At 37.5% G+C, this 20,312-nt stretch overlaps 1 long non-coding RNA gene and 15 other non-coding genes across 16 annotated transcripts; all 16 read right to left on the minus strand.

Moving 5' to 3' along the window:
• Window positions 1–1,178: 1,178 nt before the first annotated feature.
• LOC121409777 lies at window positions 1,179–1,340 on the minus strand. Its single transcript, XR_005969211.1, has one exon. It is a non-coding gene; the product is annotated as a U1 spliceosomal RNA (small nuclear RNA).
• A 1,066-nt stretch (window positions 1,341–2,406) lies between these two features.
• LOC121409778 lies at window positions 2,407–2,568 on the minus strand. Its single transcript, XR_005969212.1, has one exon. It is a non-coding gene; the product is annotated as a U1 spliceosomal RNA (small nuclear RNA).
• A 1,202-nt stretch (window positions 2,569–3,770) lies between these two features.
• Window positions 3,771–3,932, minus strand: LOC121409792. The gene has a single exon (XR_005969226.1). It is a non-coding gene; the product is annotated as a U1 spliceosomal RNA (small nuclear RNA).
• Window positions 3,933–5,158: 1,226 nt separating this feature from the next.
• On the minus strand, window positions 5,159–5,320 carry LOC121409794. Its single transcript, XR_005969228.1, has one exon. It is a non-coding gene; the product is annotated as a U1 spliceosomal RNA (small nuclear RNA).
• A 1,066-nt stretch (window positions 5,321–6,386) lies between these two features.
• Window positions 6,387–6,548, minus strand: LOC121409779. The gene has a single exon (XR_005969213.1). It is a non-coding gene; the product is annotated as a U1 spliceosomal RNA (small nuclear RNA).
• A 1,209-nt stretch (window positions 6,549–7,757) lies between these two features.
• Window positions 7,758–7,919, minus strand: LOC121409780. Its single transcript, XR_005969214.1, has one exon. It is a non-coding gene; the product is annotated as a U1 spliceosomal RNA (small nuclear RNA).
• Window positions 7,920–9,144: 1,225 nt separating this feature from the next.
• Window positions 9,145–9,306, minus strand: LOC121409781. The gene has a single exon (XR_005969215.1). It is a non-coding gene; the product is annotated as a U1 spliceosomal RNA (small nuclear RNA).
• A 1,227-nt stretch (window positions 9,307–10,533) lies between these two features.
• Window positions 10,534–10,695, minus strand: LOC121409782. The gene has a single exon (XR_005969216.1). It is a non-coding gene; the product is annotated as a U1 spliceosomal RNA (small nuclear RNA).
• A 1,207-nt stretch (window positions 10,696–11,902) lies between these two features.
• On the minus strand, window positions 11,903–12,064 carry LOC121409783. The gene has a single exon (XR_005969218.1). It is a non-coding gene; the product is annotated as a U1 spliceosomal RNA (small nuclear RNA).
• Window positions 12,065–13,283: 1,219 nt separating this feature from the next.
• On the minus strand, window positions 13,284–13,445 carry LOC121409786. The gene has a single exon (XR_005969220.1). It is a non-coding gene; the product is annotated as a U1 spliceosomal RNA (small nuclear RNA).
• Window positions 13,446–14,671: 1,226 nt separating this feature from the next.
• LOC121409796 lies at window positions 14,672–14,833 on the minus strand. Its single transcript, XR_005969230.1, has one exon. It is a non-coding gene; the product is annotated as a U1 spliceosomal RNA (small nuclear RNA).
• LOC121409544 lies at window positions 14,679–18,046 on the minus strand. Its single transcript, XR_005969175.1, has 2 exons — window positions 17,725–18,046; window positions 14,679–14,973 (listed from the first exon to the last, which is right to left on the minus strand). It is a non-coding gene; the product is annotated as an uncharacterized LOC121409544 (long non-coding RNA).
• On the minus strand, window positions 16,040–16,201 carry LOC121409785. The gene has a single exon (XR_005969219.1). It is a non-coding gene; the product is annotated as a U1 spliceosomal RNA (small nuclear RNA).
• On the minus strand, window positions 17,423–17,584 carry LOC121409791. The gene has a single exon (XR_005969225.1). It is a non-coding gene; the product is annotated as a U1 spliceosomal RNA (small nuclear RNA).
• A 591-nt stretch (window positions 18,047–18,637) lies between the features above and the next one.
• LOC121409799 lies at window positions 18,638–18,802 on the minus strand. Its single transcript, XR_005969233.1, has one exon. It is a non-coding gene; the product is annotated as a U1 spliceosomal RNA (small nuclear RNA).
• Window positions 18,803–20,009: 1,207 nt separating this feature from the next.
• Window positions 20,010–20,171, minus strand: LOC121409787. Its single transcript, XR_005969221.1, has one exon. It is a non-coding gene; the product is annotated as a U1 spliceosomal RNA (small nuclear RNA).
• Between the last annotated feature and the right edge of the window lie 141 nt (window positions 20,172–20,312).

Here is a 20,312-nt window from a genome sequence, read left to right on the forward strand (position 1 = left end):
AATCTTATCTGCGATATAAAGCAGTTAAACATCTCACACTACAAAGAGAAAACAGTCACATGATTTTATGAATTTGTACAATTTTGGCAATTTTTGAGAGAAAGAAACCTCAAATCTCTGTGCCGCTCTCTGGTATCCATGTAATTCTATAATTTAAACGTAATAACAAGTACAAAATTGCACGTTAGATGTGAAGAAGTAAGGAGGTGAATATTCATGAACTTCACAATAACTTTACTGACGTTGCAGATTATAATGACAAAAGCGTCAGCTTACTCGCATCCTGTTATCGGGTCAACCTTTCTTTTATCGGTCGTCGTCTTACTTGGGCAAAATTATACTTTGCTCTCTTTAATATCTCGTTCCATGAGCTCTAGTTGGTAGTAGACCCGAAAGCTTTCGTCTCATTTTAGAATGAAATGGGAGGCTTAATATCTCTATCAAGTTAAAATGATTGTTTATTTTCATATCAAGCGAAAAAAAAGAAAATATGCCACAAAGTTGAAACTAATTCAGACATTAAATGAGTAGTTATTAGCCTGGACGCCACCCATTGGAAATGATCATGCACCCTTATTATTTTTACCCCTTTTTTAAAGATCGGTGACGAAATTAGTGGTTGGTAAACGCTGACGCTTTAAACGAGTCGTTTGTTTTTTTAGTTGAGAATCATAATGCAACTTTTGAAAAGTAACCAATGGTCAGACTGAAAACTAAGCAACAGCAAACCATTATTTTTAGAAGTATGCCAAGTTGAAATATGCATCGTTTAGAAAGATTACCTTAAAAGTTGTTTTTACAGATTATGTGTCATTAAGAAAACTGTTTTAAATCTGCTTTTATCGGAAACCTGTGACCAAGTAAAGTGAGCAAGCCACTAAGAAGTCGGATTTGTTTTTTTCTAAATTAGCAAATATTATTTGGAAACACATTTCGCTTGTACAATTGGCCAAAATTTACAGGAATGTGACACTCATTTTAGTCTGAGTTTTTTACTAGAAAGGAATAAAAATCCTAACCCCCTAAAGACACAAGTTGGGTTGAAAATTTAACCATATGTCATAAAAAGCATGATAAGGTCCAATTGAGCAATAGTTTTTGAAGGGATTACTCCATACATTCCCGGATGAAATTATTTCGGGTGGCTTTTGTTTTCTTTCTTTGCATTAGTTGAATTGTAGGAGATAGCGCGAACGCAGATCTCCGCTACCATAAATTGTACGCCCGAGTTCCCCACGTTTGGGGGAATCGCAAGGTTCAGCAAGCCGGAGTGCAATGGCAAGCCTCGCCCTGGGGGTGCATCCTTCTTGATCAATGCGACCCCTGCGCCAGGTAAGTATGCTCCTCATCCATCGGTCGCCGTACTTGATCAAATCTTATCTGTGATATAAAGCAGTTAAACATCTCACACTACAAAGAGAAAACAGTCACATGATTTTATGAATTTGTACAATTTTGGCAATTTTTGAGAGAAAGAAACCTCAAATCTCTGTGCCGCTCTCTGGAGCAACATTAATGACGTATCCATGTAATTCTATAATTTAAACGTAATAACAAGTACAAAATTGCACGTAAGATGTGAAGAAGTAAGGATGTGAATATTCATGAACTTCACAATAACTTTACTGACGTTGCAGATTATAATGACAAAAGCGTCAGCTTACTCGCATCCTGTTATCGGGTCAACCTTTCTTTTATTGGTCGTCGTCTTACTTGGGCAAAATTATACTTTGCTCTCTTTAATATCTCGTTCCATGGGCTCTAGTTGGTAGTAGACCCGAAAGCTTTCGTCTCATTTTAGAATGAAATGTGAGGCTTAATATCTCTATAAAGTTAAAATGATTGTTTATTTTCATATCAAGCGAAAAAAAAAGAAAATATGCCACAAAGTTGAAACTAGTTCAGACATTAAATGAGTAGTTATTAGCCTGGACGCCACCCATTGGAAATGATCATGCACCCTGATTATTTTTACCCCTTTTTTAAAGATCGGTGACGAAAGTAGTGGTTGGTAAAAGCTGACGCTTTAAACGAGTCGTTTGTTTTTTTTTTAGATGAGAATCATAATGCAACTTTTGACAAGTAACCAATGGTCAGACGGAAAACTAAGCAACAGCGAACCAATATTCTTAGAAGTATGCCAAGTTGAAATATGCATCGTTTAGAAAGATTACCTTAAAAGTTATTTTTACAGATTATGTGTCATTAAGAAAACTGTTTTAAATCTGCTTTTATCGGAAACCTGCGACCAAGCAAAGTGAGCAAGCCACTAAGAAGTCGGATTTGTTTTTTTCTAAATTAGCAAATATTATTTGGAAACACATTTCGCTTGTACAATTGGCCAACATTCCGGCATGAAATTATTTCGGGTGGCTTTTGTTTTCTTTCTTTGCATTAGTTGAATTGTAGGAGATAGCGCGAACGCAGATCTCCGCTACCATAAATTGTACGCCCGAGTTCCCCACGTTTGGGGGAATCGCAAGGTTCAGCAAGCCGGAGTGCAATGGCAAGCCTCGCCCTGGGGGTGCATCCTTCTTGATCAATGCGACCCCTGCGCCAGGTAAGTATGCTCCCCATCCATCGGTCGCCGTACTTGATCAAATCTTATCTGCGATATAAAGCAGTTAAACATCTCACACTACAAAGAGAACACAGTCACATGATTTTATGAATCTGTACAATTTTGGCAAGTTTTGAGAGAAAGAAACCTCAAATCTCTGTGCCGCTCTCTGGTATCCATGTAATTCTATAATTTAAACGTAATAACAAGTACAAAATTGCACGTTAGATGTGAAGAAGTAAGGATGTGAATATTCATGAACTTCACAATAACTTTACTGACGTTGCAGATTATAATGACAAAAGCGTCAGCTTACTCGCATCCTGTTATCGGGTCAACCTTTCTTTTATCGGTCGTCGTCTTACTTGGGCAAAATTATACTTTGCTCTCTTTAATATCTCGTTCCATGAGCTCTAGTTGGTAGTAGACCCGAAAACTTTCGTCTCATTTTAGAATGAAATGGGAGGCTTAATATCTCTATCAAGTTATTTTATTTTCATATCAAACGAAAAAAAAGAAAATATGCCACAAAGTTGAAACTAATTCAGACATTAAATGAGTAGTTATTACCCTGGACGCCACCCATTGGAAATGACCATGCACCCTGATTATTTTTCCCCCTTTTTTAAAGATCGGTGACGAAAGTAGTGGTTGGTAAAAGCTGACGCTTTAAACGAGTCGTTTGTTTTTTTAGTTGAGAATCATAATGCAACTTTTGAAAAGTAACCAATGGTCAGACTGAAAACTAAGCAACAGCAAACCATTATTTTTAGAAGTATGCCAAGTTGAAATATGCATCGTTTAGAAAGATTACCTTAAAAGTTGTTTTTACAGATTATGTGTCATTAAGAAAACTGTTTTGAATCTGCTTTTATCGGAAACCTGCGACCAAGCAAAGTGAGCAAGCCACTAAGAAGTCGGATTTGTTTTTTTCTAAATTAGCAAATATTATTTGGAAACACATTTCGCTTGTACAATTGGCCAAAATTTACAGGAATGTGACACTCATTTTAGTCTGAGTTTGCTACTAGAAAGGAATAAAAATCCTAACCCCCTAAAGACACAAGTTGGGTTGAAAATTTAACCATATGTCATAAAAAGCATGATAAGGTCCAATTGAGCAATAGTTTTTGAAGGGATTACTCCATACATTCCCGGATGAAATTATTTCGGGTGGCTTTTGTTTTCTTTCTTTGCATTAGTTGAATTGTAGGAGATAGCGCGAACGCAGATCTCCGCTACCATAAATTGTACGCCCGAGTTCCCCACGTTTGGGGGAATCGCAAGGTTCAGCAAGCCGGAGTGCAATGGCAAGCCTCGCCCTGGGGGTGCATCCTTCTTGATCAATGCGTCCCCTGCGCCAGGTAAGTATGCTCCCCATCCATCGGTCGCCGTACTTGATCAAATCTTATCTGCGATATAAAGCAGTTAAACATCTCACACTACAAAGAGAAAACAGTCACATGATTTTATGAATTTGTACAATTTTGGCAATTTTTGAGAGAAAGAAACCTCAAATCTCTGTGCCGCTCTCTGGAGCAACATTAATGACGTATCCATGTAATTCTATAATTTAAACGTAATAACAAGTACAAAATTGCACGTAAGATGTGAAGAAGTAAGGATGTGAATATTCATGAACTTCACAATAACTTTACTGACGTGTCAGATTATAATGACAAAAGCGTCAGCTTACTCGCATCCTGTTATCGGGTCAATCTTTCTTTTATTGGTCGTCGTCTTACTTGGGCAAAATGATACTTTGCTCTCTTTAATATCTCGTTCCATGGGCTCTAGTTGGTAGTAGACCCGAAAGCTTTCGTCTCATTTTAGAATGAAATGTGAGGCTTAATATCTCGATAAAGTTAAAATGATTGTTTATTTTCATATCAAGCGAAAAAAAAAGAAAATATGCCACAAAGTTGAAACTAGTTCAGACATTAAATGAGTAGTTATTAGCCTGGACGCCGCCCATTGGAAATGATCATGCACCCTGATTATTTTTACCCCTTTTTTAAAGATCGGTGACGAAAGTAGTGGTTGGTAAAAGCTGACGCTTTAAACGAGTCGTTTGTTTTTTTAGTTGAGAATCATAATGCAACTTTTGACAAGTAACCAATGGTCAGACGGAAAACTAAGCAACAGCGAACCAATATTTTTAGAAGTATGCCAAGTTGAAATATGCATCGTTTAGAAAGATTACCTTAAAAGTTATTTTTACAGATTATGTGTCATTAAGAAAACTGTTTTAAATCTGCTTTTATCGGAAACCTGCGACCAAGCAAAGTGAGCAAGCCACTAAGAAGTCGGATTTCTTTTTTCCAAATTAGCAAATATTATTTGGAAACACATTTCGCTTGTACAATTGGCCAAAATTTACAGGAATGTGACATTCGTTTTAGTCTGAGTTTTTTACTAGAAAGGAATAAAAATCCTAACCCCCTAAAGACACAAGTTGGGTTGAAAATTCAACCATATGTCATAAAAAGCATGATAAGGTCCAATTGAGCAATAGTTTTTGAAGGGATTACTCCATACATTCCCGGATGAAATTATTTCGGGTGGCTTTTGTTTTCTTTCTTTGCATTAGTTGAATTGTAGGAGATAGCGCGAACGCAGATCTCCGCTACCATAAATTGTACGCCCGAGTTCCCCACGTTTGGGGGAATCACAAGGTTCAGCAAGCCGGAGTGCAATGGCAAGCCTTGCCCTGGGGGTGCATCCTTCTTGATCAATGCGACCCCTGCGCCAGGTAAGTATGCTCCCCATCCATCGGTCGCCGTACTTGATCAAATCTTATCTGTGATATAAAGCAGTTAAACATCTCACACTACAAAGAGAAAACAGTCACATGATTTTATGAATTTGTACAATTTTGGCAATTTTTGAGAGAAAGAAACCTCAAATCTCTGTGCCGCTCTCTGGAGCAACATTAATGACGTATCCATGTAATTCTATAATTCAAACGTAATAACAAGTACAAAATTGCACGTTTGATGTGAAGAAGTAAGCAGGTGAATATTCATGAACTTCACAATAACTTTACTGACGTTGCAGATTATAATGACAAAAGCGTCAGCTTACTCGCATCCTGTTATCGGGTCAACCTTTCTTTTATTGGTCGTCGTCTTACTTGGGCAAAATTATACTTTGCTCTCTTTAATATCTCGTTCCATGGGCTCTAGTTGGTAGTAGACCCGAAAGCTTTCGTCTCATTTTAGAATGAAATGTGAGGCTTAATATCTCTATAAAGTTAAAATGATTGTTTATTTTCATATCAAGCGAAAAAAAAAGAAAATATGCCACAAAGTTGAAACTAATTCAGACATTAAATGAGTAGTTATTAGCCTGGACGCCACCCATTGGAAATGATCATGCACCCTGATTATTTTTACCCCTTTTTTAAAGATCGGTGACGAAAGTAGTGGTTGGTAAAAGCTGACGCTTTAAACGAGTCGTTTGTTTTTTTTTTAGATGAGAATCATAATGCAACTTTTGACAAGTAACCAATGGTCAGACGGAAAACTAAGCAACAGCGAACCAATATTTTTAGAAGTATGCCAAGTTGAAATATGCATCGTTTAGAAAGATTACCTTAAAAGTTATTTTTACAGATTATGTGTCATTAAGAAAACTGTTTTAAATCTGCTTTTATCGGAAACCTGCGACCAAGCAAAGTGAGCAAGCCACTAAGAAGTCGGATTTGTTTTTTTCTAAATTAGCAAATATTATTTGGAAACACATTTCGCTTGTACAATTGGCCAACATTCCAGCATGAAATTATTTCGGGTGGCTTTTGTTTTCTTTCTTTGCATTAGTTGAATTGTAGGAGATAGCGCGAACGCAGATCTCCGCTACCATAAATTGTACGCCCGAGTTCCCCACGTTTGGGGGAATCGCAAGGTTCAGCAAGCCGGAGTGCAATGGCAAGCCTCGCCCTGGGGGTGCATCCTTCTTGATCAATGCGACCCCTGCGCCAGGTAAGTATGCTCCCCATCCATCGGTCGCCGTACTTGATCAAATCTTATCTGCGATATAAAGCAGTTAAACATCTCACACTACAAAGAGAAAACAGTCACATGATTTTATGAATTTGTACAATTTTGGCAAGTTTTGAGAGAAAGAAACCTCAAATCTCTGTGCCGCTCTCTGGTATCCATGTAATTCTATAATTTAAACGTAATAACAAGTACAAAATTGCACGTTAGATGTGAAGAAGTAAGGATGTGAATATTCATGAACTTCACAATAACTTTACTGACGTTGCAGATTATAATGACAAAAGCGTCAGCTTACTCGCATCCTGTTATCGGGTCAACCTTTCTTTTATTGGTCGTCGTCTTACTTGGGCAAAATTATACTTTGCTCTCTTTAATATCTCGTTCCATGAGCTCTAGTTGGTAGTAGACCCGAAAACTTTCGTCTCATTTTAGAATGAAATGGGAGGCTTAATATCTCTATCAAGTTAAAATGATTGTTTATTTTCATATCAAGCGAAAAAAAAGAAAATATGCCACAAAGTTGAAACTAATTCAGACATTAAATGAGTAGTTATTACCCTGGACGCCACCCATTGGAAATGATCATGCACCCTGATTATTTTTACCCCTTTTTTAAAGATCGGTGACGAAATTAGTGGTTGGTAAACGCTGACGCTTTAAACGAGTCGTTTGTTTTTTTAGTTGAGAATCATAATGCAACTTTTGAAAAGTAACCAATGGTCAGACTGAAAACTAAGCAACAGCAAACCATTATTTTTAGAAGTATGCCAAGTTGAAATATGCATCGTTTAGAAAGATTACCTTAAAAGTTGTTTTTACAGATTATGTGTCATTAAGAAAACTGTTTTGAATCTGCTTTTATCGGAAACCTGTTACCAAGCAAAGTGAGCAAGCCACTAAGAAGTCGGATTTGTTTTTTCTAAATTAGCAAATATTATTTGGAAACACATTTCGCTTGTACAATTGGCCAAAATTTACAGGAATGTGACACTCATTTTAGTCTGAGTTTGCTACTAGAAAGGAATAAAAATCCTAACCCCCTAAAGACACAAGTTGGGTTGAAAATTTAACCATATGTCATAAAAAGCATGATAAGGTTCAATTGAGCAATAGTTTTTGAAGGGATTACTCCATACATTCCCGGATGAAATTATTTCGGGTGGCTTTTGTTTTCTTTCTTTGCATTAGTTGAATTGTAGGAGATAGCGCGAACGCAGATCTCCGCTACCATAAATTGTACGCCCGAGTTCCCCACGTTTGGGGGAATCGCAAGGTTCAGCAAGCCGGAGTGCAATGGCAAGCCTCGCCCTGGGGGTGCATCCTTCTTGATCAATGCGACCCCTGCGCCAGGTAAGTATGCTCCCCATCCATCGGTCGCCGTACTTGATCAAATCTTATCTGCGATATAAAGCAGTTAAACATCTCACACTACAAAGAGAACACAGTCACATGATTTTATGAATTTGTACAATTTTGGCAATTTTTGAGAGAAAGAAACCTCAAATCTCTGTGCCGCTCTCTGGAGCAACATTAATGACGTATCCATGTAATTCTATAATTCAAACGTAATAACAAGTACAAAATTGCACGTAAGATGTGAAGAAGTAAGCAGGTGAATATTCATGAACTTCACAATTACTTTACTGACGTTGCAGATTATAATGACAAAAGCGTCAGCTTACTCGCATCCTGTTATCGGGTCAATCTTTCTTTTATTGGTCGTCGTCTTACTTGGGCAAAATGATACTTTGCTCTCTTTAATATCTCGTTCCATGGGCTCTAGTTGGTAGTAGACCCGAAAGCTTTCGTCTCATTTTAGAATGAAATGTGAGGCTTAATATCTCTATAAAGTTAAAATGATTGTTTATTTTCATATCAAGCGAAAAAAAAAGAAAATATGCCACAAAGTTGAAACTAATTCAGACATTAAATGAGTAGTTATTAGCCTGGACGCCGCCCATTTGAAATGATCATGCACCCTGATTATTTTTACCCCTTTTTTAAAGATCGGTGACAAAAGTAGTGGTTGGTAAAAGCTGACGCTTTAAACGAGTCGTTTGTTTTTTTAGTTGAGAATCATAATGCAACTTTTGACAAGTAACCAATGGTCAGACGGAAAACTAAGCAACAGCGAACCAATATTTTTAGAAGTATGCCAAGTTGAAATATGCATCGTTTAGAAAGATTACCTTAAAAGTTATTTTTACAGATTATGTGTCATTAAGAAAACTGTTTTAAATCTGCTTTTATCGGAAACCTGCGACCAAGCAAAGTGAGCAAGCCACTAAGAAGTCGGATTTCTTTTTTCCAAATTAGCAAATATTATTTGGAAACACATTTCGCTTGTACAATTGGCCAAAATTTACAGGAATGTGACATTCGTTTTAGTCTGAGTTTTTTACTAGAAAGGAATAAAAATCCTAACCCCTAAAGACACAAGTTGGGTTGAAAATTCAACCATATGTCATAAAAAGTATGATAAGGTCCAATTGAGCAACAGTTTTTGAAGGGATTACTCCATATATTCCAGCATGAAATTATTTCGGGTGGCTTTTGTTTTCTTTCTTTGCATTAGTTGAATTGTAGGAGATAGCGCGAACGCAGATCTCCGCTACCATAAATTGTACGCCCGAGTTCCCCACGTTTGGGGGAATCGCAAGGTTCAGCAAGCCGGAGTGCAATGGCAAGCCTCGCCCTGGGGGTGCATCCTTCTTGATCAATGCGACCCCTGCGCCAGGTAAGTATGCTCCCCATCCATCGGTCGCCGTACTTGATCAAATCTTATCTGCGATATAAAGCAGTTAAACATCTCACACTACAAAGTGAACACAGTCACATGATTTTATGAATCTGTACAATCTTTGCAAGTTTTGAGAGAAAGAAACCTCAAATCTCTGTGCCGCTCTCTGGAGCAACATTAATGACGTATCCATGTAATTCTATAATTTAAACGTAATAACAAGTACAAAATTGCACGTAAGATGTGAAGAAGTAAGGATGTGAATATTCATGAACTTCACAATAACTTTACTGACGTTGCAGATTATAATGACAAAAGCGTCAGCTTACTCGCATCCTGTTATCGGGTCAACCTTTCTTTTATTGGTCGTCGTCTTACTTGGGCAAAATTATACTTTGCTCTCTTTAATATCTCGTTCCATGAGCTCTAGTTGGTAGTAGACCCGAAAGCTTTCGTCTCATTTTAGAATGAAATGGGAGGCTTAATATCTCTATCAAGTTAAAATGATTGTTTATTTTCATATCAAGCGAAAAAAAAAGAAAATATGCCACAAAGTTGAAACTAATTCAGACATTAAATGAGTAGTTATTAGCCTGGACGCCACCCATTGGAAATGATCATGCACCCTGATTATTTTTACCCCTTTTTTAAAGATCGGTGACGAAATTAGTGGTTGGTAAACGCTGACGCTTTAAACGAGTCGTTTGTTTTTTTAGTTGAGAATCATAATGCAACTTTTGACAAGTAACCAATGGTCAGACGGAAAACTAAGCAACAGCGAACCAATATTTTTAGAAGTATGCCAAGTTGAAATATGCATCGTTTAGAAAGATTACCTTAATAGTTGTTTTTACAGATTATGTGTCATTAAGAAAACTGTTTTAAATCTGCTTTTATCGGAAACCTGCGACCAAGCAAAGTGAGCAAGCCACTAAGAAGTCGGATTTGTTTTTTTCTAAATTAGCAAATATTATTTGGAAACACATTTCGCTTGTACAATTGGCCAAAATTTACAGGAATGTGACACTCATTTTAGTCTGAGTTTTTTACTAGAAAGGAATAAAAATCCTAACCCCCTAAAGACACAAGTTGGGTTGAAAATTCAACCATATGTCATAAAAAGCATGATAAGGTCCAATTGAGCAATAGTTTTTGAAGGGATTACTCCATACATTCCCGGATGAAATTATTTCGGGTGGCTTTTGTTTTCTTTCTTTGCATTAGTTGAATTGTAGGAGATAGCGCGAACGCAGATCTCCGCTACCATAAATTGTACGCCCGAGTTCCCCACGTTTGGGGGAATCGCAAGGTTCAGCAAGCCGGAGTGCAATGGCAAGCCTCGCCCTGGGGGTGCATCCTTCTTGATCAATGCGACCCCTGCGCCAGGTAAGTATGCTCCCCATCCATCGGTCGCCGTACTTGATCAAATCTTATCTGCGATATAAAGCAGTTAAACATCTCACACTACAAAGAGAAAACAGTCACATGATTTTATGAATTTGTACAATTTTGGCAATTTTTGAGAGAAAGAAACCTAAAATCTCTTGGCCGCTCTCTGGTATCCATGTAATTCTATAATTTAAACGTAATAACAAGTACAAAATTGCACGTAAGATGTGAAGAAGTAAGGATGTGAATATTCATGAACTTCACAATAACTTTACTGACGTTGCAGATTATAATGACAAAAGCGTCAGCTTACTCGCATCCTGTTATCGGGTCAACCTTTCTTTTATTGGTCGTCGTCTTACTTGGGCAAAATTATACTTTGCTCTCTTTAATATCTCGTTCCATGAGCTCTAGTTGGTAGTAGACCCGAAAGCTTTCGTCTCATTTTAGAATGAAATGTGTGGCTTAATATCTCTACAAAGTTAGAATGATTGTTTATTTTCATATCAAGCGAAAAAAAGAAAATATCCCACAAATTTGAAACTAATTCAGACATTAAATGAGTAGTTATTAGCCTGGACGCCACCCATTGGAAATGATCATGCACCCTGATTATTTTTACCCCTTTTTTAAAGATCGGTGACGAAAGTAGTGGTTGGTAAACAATGACGCTTTAAACGAGTCGTTTTTTTTTTAGTTGAGAATCATAATGCAACTTTTGACAAGTAACCAATGGTCAGACTGAAAACTAAGCAACAGCAAACCATTATTTCTAGAAGTATGCCAAGTTGAAATATGCATCGTTTAGAAAGATTACCTTAAAAGTTATTTTTACAGATTATGTGTCATTAAGAAAACTGTTTTAAATCTGCTTTTATCGGAAACCTGCGACCAAGCAAAGTGAGCAAGCCACTAAGAAGTCGGATTTGTTTTTTCTAAATTAGCAAATATTATTTGGAAACACATTTCGCTTGTACAATTGGCCAAAATTTACAGGAATGTGACACTCATTTTAGTCTGAGTTTTTTACTAGAAAGGAATAAAAATCCTAACCCCCTAAAGACACAAGTTGGGTTGAAAATTTAACCACATGTCATAAAAAGCCTGATAAGGTCCAATTGAGCAATAGTTTTTGAAGGGATTACTCCATACATTCCCGGATGAAATTATTTCGGGTGGCTTTTGTTTTCTTTCTTTGCATTAGTTGAATTGTAGGAGATAGCGCGAACGCAGATCTCCGCTACCATAAATTGTACGCCCGAGTTCCCCACGTTTGGGGGAATCGCAAGGTTCAGCAAGCCGGAGTGCAATGGCAAGCCTCGCCCTGGGGGTGCATCCTTCTTGATCAATGCGACCCCTGCGCCAGGTAAGTATGCTCCCCATCCATCGGTCGCCGTACTTGATCAAATCTTATCTGCGATATAAAGCAGTTAAACATCTCACACTACAAAGAGAAAACAGTCACATGATTTTATGAATTTGTACAATTTTGGCAATTTTTGAGAGAAAGAAACCTCAAATCTCTGTGCCGCTCTCTGGAGCAACATTAATGACGTATCCATGTAATTCTATAATTTAAACGTAATAACAAGTACAAAATTGCACGTAAGATGTGAAGAAGTAAGGATGTGAATATTCATGAACTTCACAATAACTTTACTGACGTTGCAGATTATAATGACAAAAGCGTCAGCTTACTCGCATCCTGTTATCGGGTCAACCTTTCTTTTATTGGTCGTCGTCTTACTTGGGCAAAATTATACTTTGCTCTCTTTAATATCTCGTTCCATGGGCTCTAGTTGGTAGTAGACCCGAAAGCTTTCGTCTCATTTTAGAATGAAATGTGAGGCTTAATATCTCTATAAAGTTAAAATGATTGTTTATTTTCATATCAAGCGAAAAAAAAATATGCCACAAAGTTGAAACTAGTTCAGACATTAAATGAGTAGTCATTAGCCTGGACGCCACCCATTGGAAATGACCATGCACCCTGATTATTTTCCCCCTGTTTTAAAGATAGTTGACGAAAGTAGTGGTTGGTAAACGCTGACGCTTTAAACGAGTCGTTTTTTTTTAGTTGAGAATCATAATGCAACTTTTGACAAGTAACCAATGGTCAGACGGAAAACTAAGCAACAGCAAACCAATATTTTTAGAAGTATGCCAAGTTGAAATATGCATCGTTTAGAAAGATTACCTTAAAAGTTATTTTTACAGATTATGTGTCATTAAGAAAACTGTTTTAAATCTGCTTTTATCGGAAACCTGCGACCAAGCAAAGTGAGCAAGCCACTAAGAAGTCGGATTTGTTTTTTCTAAATTAGCAAATATTATTTGGAAACACATTTCGCTTGTACAATTGGCCAAAATTTACAGGAATGTGACACTCATTTTAGTCTGAGTTTTTTTACTAGAAAGGAATAAAAATCCTAACCCCCTAAAGACACAAGTTGGGTTGAAAATTTAACCATATGTCATAAAAAGCATGATAAGGTCCAATTGAGCAATAGTTTTTGAAGGGATTACTCCATACATTCCAGCATGAAATTATTTCGGGTGGCTTTTGTTTTCTTTCTTTGCATTAGTTGAATTGTAGGAGATAGCGCGAACGCAGATCTCCGCTACCATAAATTGTACGCCCGAGTTCCCCACGTTTGGGGGAATCGCAAGGTTCAGCAAGCCGGAGTGCAATGGCAAGCCTCGCCCTGGGGGTGCATCCTTCTTGATCAATGCGACCCCTGCGCCAGGTAAGTATGCTCCCCATCCATCGGTCGCCGTACTTGATCAAATCTTATCTGCGATATAAAGCAGTTAAACATCTCACACTACAAAGTGAAAACAGTCACATGATTTTATGAATTTGTACAATTTTGGCAATTTTTGAGAGAAAGAAACCTCAAATCTCTGTGCCGCTCTCTGGAGCAACATTAATGACGTATCCATGTAATTCTATAATTTAAACGTAATAACAAGTACAAAATTGCACGTAAGATGTGAAGAAGTAAGGATGTGAATATTCATGAACTTCACAATAACTTTACTGACGTTGCAGATTATAATGACAAAAGCGTCAGCTTACTCGCATCCTGTTATCGGGTCAACCTTTCTTTTATTGGTCGTCGTCTTACTTGGGCAAAATTATACTTTGCTCTCTTTAATATCTCGTTCCATGAGCTCTAGTTGGTAGTAGACCCGAAAGCTTTCGTCTCATTTTAGAATGAAATGGGAGGCTTAATATCTCTATCAAGTTAAAATGATTGTTTATTTTCATATCAAGCGAAAAAAAAGAAAATATGCCACAAAGTTGAAACTAATTCAGACATTAAATGAGTAGTTATTAGCCTGGACGCCACCCATTGGAAATGATCATGCACCCTGATTATTTTTACCCCTTTTTTAAAGATCGGTGACGAAATTAGTGGTTGGTAAAAGCTGACGCTTTAAACGAGTCGTTTGTTGTTTTAGTTGAGAATCATAATGCAACTTTTGACAAGTAACCAATGGTCAGACGGAAAACTAAGCAACAGCGAACCAATATTTTTAGAAGTATGCCAAGTTGAAATATGCATCGTTTAGAAAGATTACCTTAAAAGTTGTTTTTACAGATTATGTGTCATTAAGAAAACTGTTTTAAATCTGCTTTTATCGGAAACCTGCGACCAAGCAAAGTGAGCAAGCCACTAAGAAGTCGGATTTGTTTTTTTCTAAATTAGCAAATATTATTTGGAAACACATTTCGCTTGTACAATTGGCCAAAATTTACAGGAATGTGACACTCATTTTAGTCTGAGTTTTTTACTAGAAAGGAATAAAAATCCTAACCCCCTAAAGACACAAGTTGGGTTGAAAATTCAACCATATGTCATAAAAAGCATGATAAGGTCCAATTGAGCAATAGTTTTTGAAGGGATTACTCCATACATTCCCGGATGAAATTATTTCGGGTGGCTTTTGTTTTCTTTCTTTGCATTAGTTGAATTGTAGGAGATAGCGCGAACGCAGATCTCCGCTACCATAAATTGTACGCCCGAGTTCCCCACATTTGGGGGAATCGCAAGGTTCAGCAAGCCGGAGTGCAATGGCAAGCCTCGCCCTGGGGGTGCATCCTTCTTGATCAATGCGACCCCTGCGCCAGGTAAGTATGCTCCCCATCCATCGGTCGCCGTACTTGATCAAATCTTATCTGCGATATAAATCAGTTAAACATCTCACACTACAAAGAGAACACAGTCACATGATTTTATGAATCTGTACAATCTTGGCAAGTTTTGAGAGAAAGAAACCTAAAATCTCTTGGCCGCTCTCTGGTATCCATGTAATTCTATAATTTAAACGTAATAACAAGTACAAAATTGCACGTAAGATGTGAAGAAGTAAGGATGTGAATATTCATGAACTTCACAATAACTTTACTGACGTTGCAGATTATAATGACAAAAGCGTCAGCTTACTCGCATCCTGTTATCGGGTCAACCTTTCTTTTATTGGTCGTCGTCTTACTTTGGCAAAATTATACTTTGCTCTCTTTAATATCTCGTTCCATGAGCTCTAGTTGGTAGTAGACCCGAAAGCTTTCGTCTCATTTTAGAATGAAATGTGTGGCTTAATATCTCTACAAAGTTAGAATGATTGTTTATTTTCATATCAAGCGAAAAAAAGAAAATATCCCACAAATTTGAAACTAATTCAGACATTAAATGAGTAGTTATTAGCCTGGACGCCACCCATTGGAAATGATCATGCACCCTGATTATTTTTACCCCTTTTTTAAAGATCGGTGACGAAAGTAGTGGTTGGTAAACAATGACGCTTTAAACGAGTCGTTTTTTTTTTAGTTGAGAATCATAATGCAACTTTTGACAAGTAACCAATGGTCAGACTGAAAACTAAGCAACAGCAAACCATTATTTCTAGAAGTATGCCAAGTTGAAATATGCATCGTTTAGAAAGATTACCTTAAAAGTTATTTTTACAGATTATGTGTCATTAAGAAAACTGTTTTAAATCTGCTTTTATCGGAAACATGCGACCAAGCAAAGTGAGCAAGCCACTAAGAAGTCGGATTTGTTTTTTCTAAATTAGCAAATATTATTTGTAAACACATTTCGCTTGTACAATTGGCCAAAATTTACAGGAATGTGACACTCATTTTAGTCTGAGTTTTTTACTAGAAAGGAATAAAAATCCTAACCCCCTAAAGACACAAGTTGGGTTGAAAATTTAACCACATGTCATAAAAAGCATGATAAGGTCCAATTGAGCAATAGTTTTTGAAGGGATTACTCCATACATTCCGGATGAAATTATTTCGGGTGGCTTTTGTTTTCTTTCTTTGCATTAGTTGAATTGTTGGAGATAGCGCGAACGCAGATCTCCGCTACCATAAATTGTACGCCCGAGTTCCCCACGTTTGGGGGAATCGCAAGGTTCAGCAAGCCGGAGTGCAATGGCAAGCCTCGCCCTGGGGGTGCATCCTTCTTGATCAATGCGACCCCTGCGCCAGGTAAGTATGCTCCCCATCCATCGGTCGCCGTACTTGATCAAATCTTATCTGCGATATAAAGCAGTTAAACATCTCACACTACAAAGAGAAAACAGTCACATGATTTTATGAATCTGTACAATTTTGGCAATTTTTGAGAGAAAGAAACCTCAAATCTCTGTGCCGCTCTCTGGAGCAACATTAATGACGTATCCATGTAATTCTATAATTTAAACGTAATAACAAGTACAAAATTGCACGTAAGATGTGAAGAAGTAAGGATGTGAATATTCATGAACTTCACAATAACTTTACTGACGTTGCAGATTATAATGACAAAAGCGTCAGCTTACTCGCATCCTGTTATCGGGTCAACCTTTCTTTTATTGGTCGTCGTCTTACTTGGGCAAAATTATACTTTGCTCTCTTTAATATCTCGTTCCATGGGCTCTAGTTGGTAGTAGACCCGAAAGCTTTCGTCTCATTTTAGAATGAAATGTGAGGCTTAATATCTCTATAAAGTTAAAATGATTGTTTATTTTCATATCAAGCGAAAAAAAAATATGCCACAAAGTTGAAACTAGTTCAGACATTAAATGAGTAGTCATTAGCCTGGACGCCACCCATTGGAAATGACCATGCACCCTGATTATTTTCCCCCTTTTTTAAAGATCGGTGACGAAAGTAGTGGTTGGTAAAAGCTGACGCTTAAAACGAGTCGTTTGTTTTTTTAGTTGAGAATCATAATGCAACTTTTGACAAGTAACCAATGGTCAGACGGAAAACTAAGCAACAGCGAACCAATATTTTTAGAAGTATGCCAAGTTGAAATATGCATCGTTTAGAAAGATTACCTTAAAAGTTATTTTTACAGATTATGTGTCATTAAGAAAACTGTTTTAAATCTGCTTTTATCGGAAACCTGCGACCAAGCAAAGTGAGCAAGCCACTAAGAAGTCGGATTTCTTTTTTCTAAATTAGCAAATATTATTTGGAAACACATTTCGCTTGTACAATTGGCCAAAATTTACAGGAATGTGACACTCATTTTAGTCTGAGTTTTTTTACTAGAAAGGAATAAAAATCCTAACCCCCTAAAGACACAAGTTGGGTTGAAAATTTAACCATATGTCATAAAAAGCATGATAAGGTCCAATTGAGCAATAGTTTTTGAAGGGATTACTCCATACATTCCAGCATGATATTATTTCAGGTGGCTTTTGTTTTCTTTCTTTGCATTAGTTGAATTGTAGGAGATAGCGCGAACGCAGATCTCCGCTATCATAAATTGTACGCCCGAGTTCCCCACGTTTGGGGGAATCGCAAGGTTCAGCAAGCCGGAGTGCAATGGCAAGCCTCGCCCTGGGGGTGCATCCTTCTTGATCAATGCGACCCCTGCGCCAGGTAAGTATGCTCCCCATCCATCGGTCGCCGTACTTGATCAAATCTTATCTGCGATATAAAGCAGTTAAACATCTCACACTACAAAGAGAAAACAGTCACATGATTTTATGAATTTGTACAATTTTGGCAATTTTTGAGAGAAAGAAACCTCAAATCTCTGTGCCGCTCTCTGGAGCAACATTAATGACGTATCCATGTAATTCTATAATTTAAACGTAATAACAAGTACAAAATTGCACGTAAGATGTGAAGAAGTAAGGATGTGAATATTCATGAACTTCACAATAACTTTACTGACGTTGCAGATTATAATGACAAAAGCGTCAGCTTACTCGCATCCTGTTATCGGGTCAACCTTTCTTTTATTGGTCGTCGTCTTACTTGGGCAAAATTATACTTTGCTCTCTTTAATATCTCGTTCCATGGGCTCTAGTTGGTAGTAGACCCGAAAGCTTTCGTCTCATTTTAGAATGAAATGGGAGGCTTAATATCTCTATCAAGTTATTTTATTTTCATATCAAGCGAAAAAAAAGAAAATATGCCACAAAGTTGAAACTAATTCAGACATTAAATGAGTAGTTATTAGCCTGGACGCCACCCATTGGAAATGATCATGCACCCTGATTATTTTCCCCCTTTTTTAAAGATCGGTGACGAAAGTAGTGGTTGGTAAAAGCTGACGCTTTAAACGAGTCGTTTGTTTTTTTAGTTGAGAATCATAATGCAACTTTTGACAAGTAACCAATGGTCAGACGGAAAACTAAGCAACAGCAAACCAATATTTCTAGAAGTATGCCAAGTTGAAATATGCATCGTTCAGAAAGATTACCTTAAAAGTTATTTATACAGATTATTTGTCAACAAGAAAACTGTTTTAAATCTGCTTTTATCGGAAACCTGCGACCAAGCAAAGTGAGCAAGCCACTAAGAAGTCGGATTTGTTTTTTTCTAAATTAGCAAATATTATTTGGAAACACATTTCGCTTGTACAATTGGCCAACATTCCAGCATGGAATTATTTCGGGTGGCTTTTGTTTTCTTTCTTTGCATTAGTTGAATTGTAGGAGATAGCGCGAACGCAGATCTCCGCTACCATAAATAATTGTACGCCCGAGTTCCCCACGCTTGGGGGAATCGCAAGGTTCAGCAAGCCGGAGTGCAATGGCAAGCCTCGCCCTGGGGGTGCATCCTTCTTGATCAATGCGACCCCTGCGCCAGGTAAGTATGCTCCCCATCCATCGGTCGCCGTACTTGATCAAATCTTATCTGCGATATAAAGCAGTTAAACATCTCACACTACAAAGAGAACACAGTCACATGATTTTATGAATCTGTACAATTTTGGCAAGTTTTGAGAGAAAGAAACCTCAAATCTCTGTGCCGCTCTCTGGTATCCATGTAATTCTATAATTTAAACGTAATAACAAGTACAAAATTGCACGTAAGATGTGAAGAAGTAAGGATGTGAATATTCATGAACTTCACAATAACTTTACTGACGTTGCAGATTATAATGACAAAAGCGTCAGCTTACTCGCATCCTGTTATCGGGTCAACCTTTCTTTTATTGGTCGTCGTCTTACTTGGGCAAAATTATACTTTGCTCTCTTTAATATCTCGTTCCATGGGCTCTAGTTGGTAGTAGACCCGAAAGCTTTCGTCTCATTTTAGAATGAAATGTGAGGCTTAATATCTCTATAAAGTTAAAATGATTGTTTATTTTCATATCAAGCGAAAAGAAAATATGCCACAAAGTTGAAACTAGTTCAGACATTAAATGAGTAGTCATTAGCCTGGACGCCACCCATTGGAAATGACCATGCACCCTGATTATTTTTCCCCCTTTTTTAAAGATCGGTGACGAAAGTAGTGGTTGGTAAAAGCTGACGCTTTAAACGAGTCGTTTGTTGTTTTTTAGTTGAGAATCATAATGCAACTTTTGACAAGTAACCAATGGTCAGACGGAAAACTAAGCAACAGCGAACCAATATTTTTAGAAGTATGCCAAGTTGAAATATGCATCGTTTAGAAAGATTACCTTAAAAGTTATTTTTACAGATTATGTGTCATTAAGAAAACTGTTTTAAATCTGCTTTTATCGGAAACCTGCGACCAAGCAAAGTGAGCAAGCCACTAAGAAGTCGGATTTCTTTTTTCCAAATTAGCAAATATTATTTGGAAACACATTTCGCTTGTACAATTGGCCAAAATTTACAGGAATGTGACACTCGTTTTAGTCTGAGTTTTTTACTAGAAAGGAATAAAAATCCTAACCCCCTAAAGACACAAGTTGGGTTGAAAATTCAACCATATGTCATAAAAAGCATGATAAGGTCCAATTGAGCAATAGTTTTTGAAGGGATTACTCCATACATTCCAGCATGAAATTATTTCGGGTGGCTTTTGTTTTCTTTCTTTGCATTAGTTGAATTGTAGGAGATAGCGCGAACGCAGATCTCCGCTACCATAAATTGTACGCCCGAGTTCCCCACGTTTGGGGGAATCGCAAGGTTCAGCAAGCCGGAGTGCAATGGCAAGCCTCGCCCTGGGGGTGCATCCTTCTTGATCAATGCGACCCCTGCGCCAGGTAAGTATGCTCCCCATCCATCGGTCGCCGTACTTGATCAAATCTTATCTGCGATATAAAGCAGTTAAACATCTCACACTACAAAGAGAAAACAGTCACATGATTTTATGAATTTGTACAATTTTGGCAATTTTTGAGAGAAAGAAACC

Source organism: Lytechinus variegatus, chromosome 2, assembly GCF_018143015.1.
Source record: "Lytechinus variegatus isolate NC3 chromosome 2, Lvar_3.0, whole genome shotgun sequence".
Classification (NCBI taxonomy): domain Eukaryota; kingdom Metazoa; phylum Echinodermata; class Echinoidea; order Temnopleuroida; family Toxopneustidae; genus Lytechinus; species Lytechinus variegatus.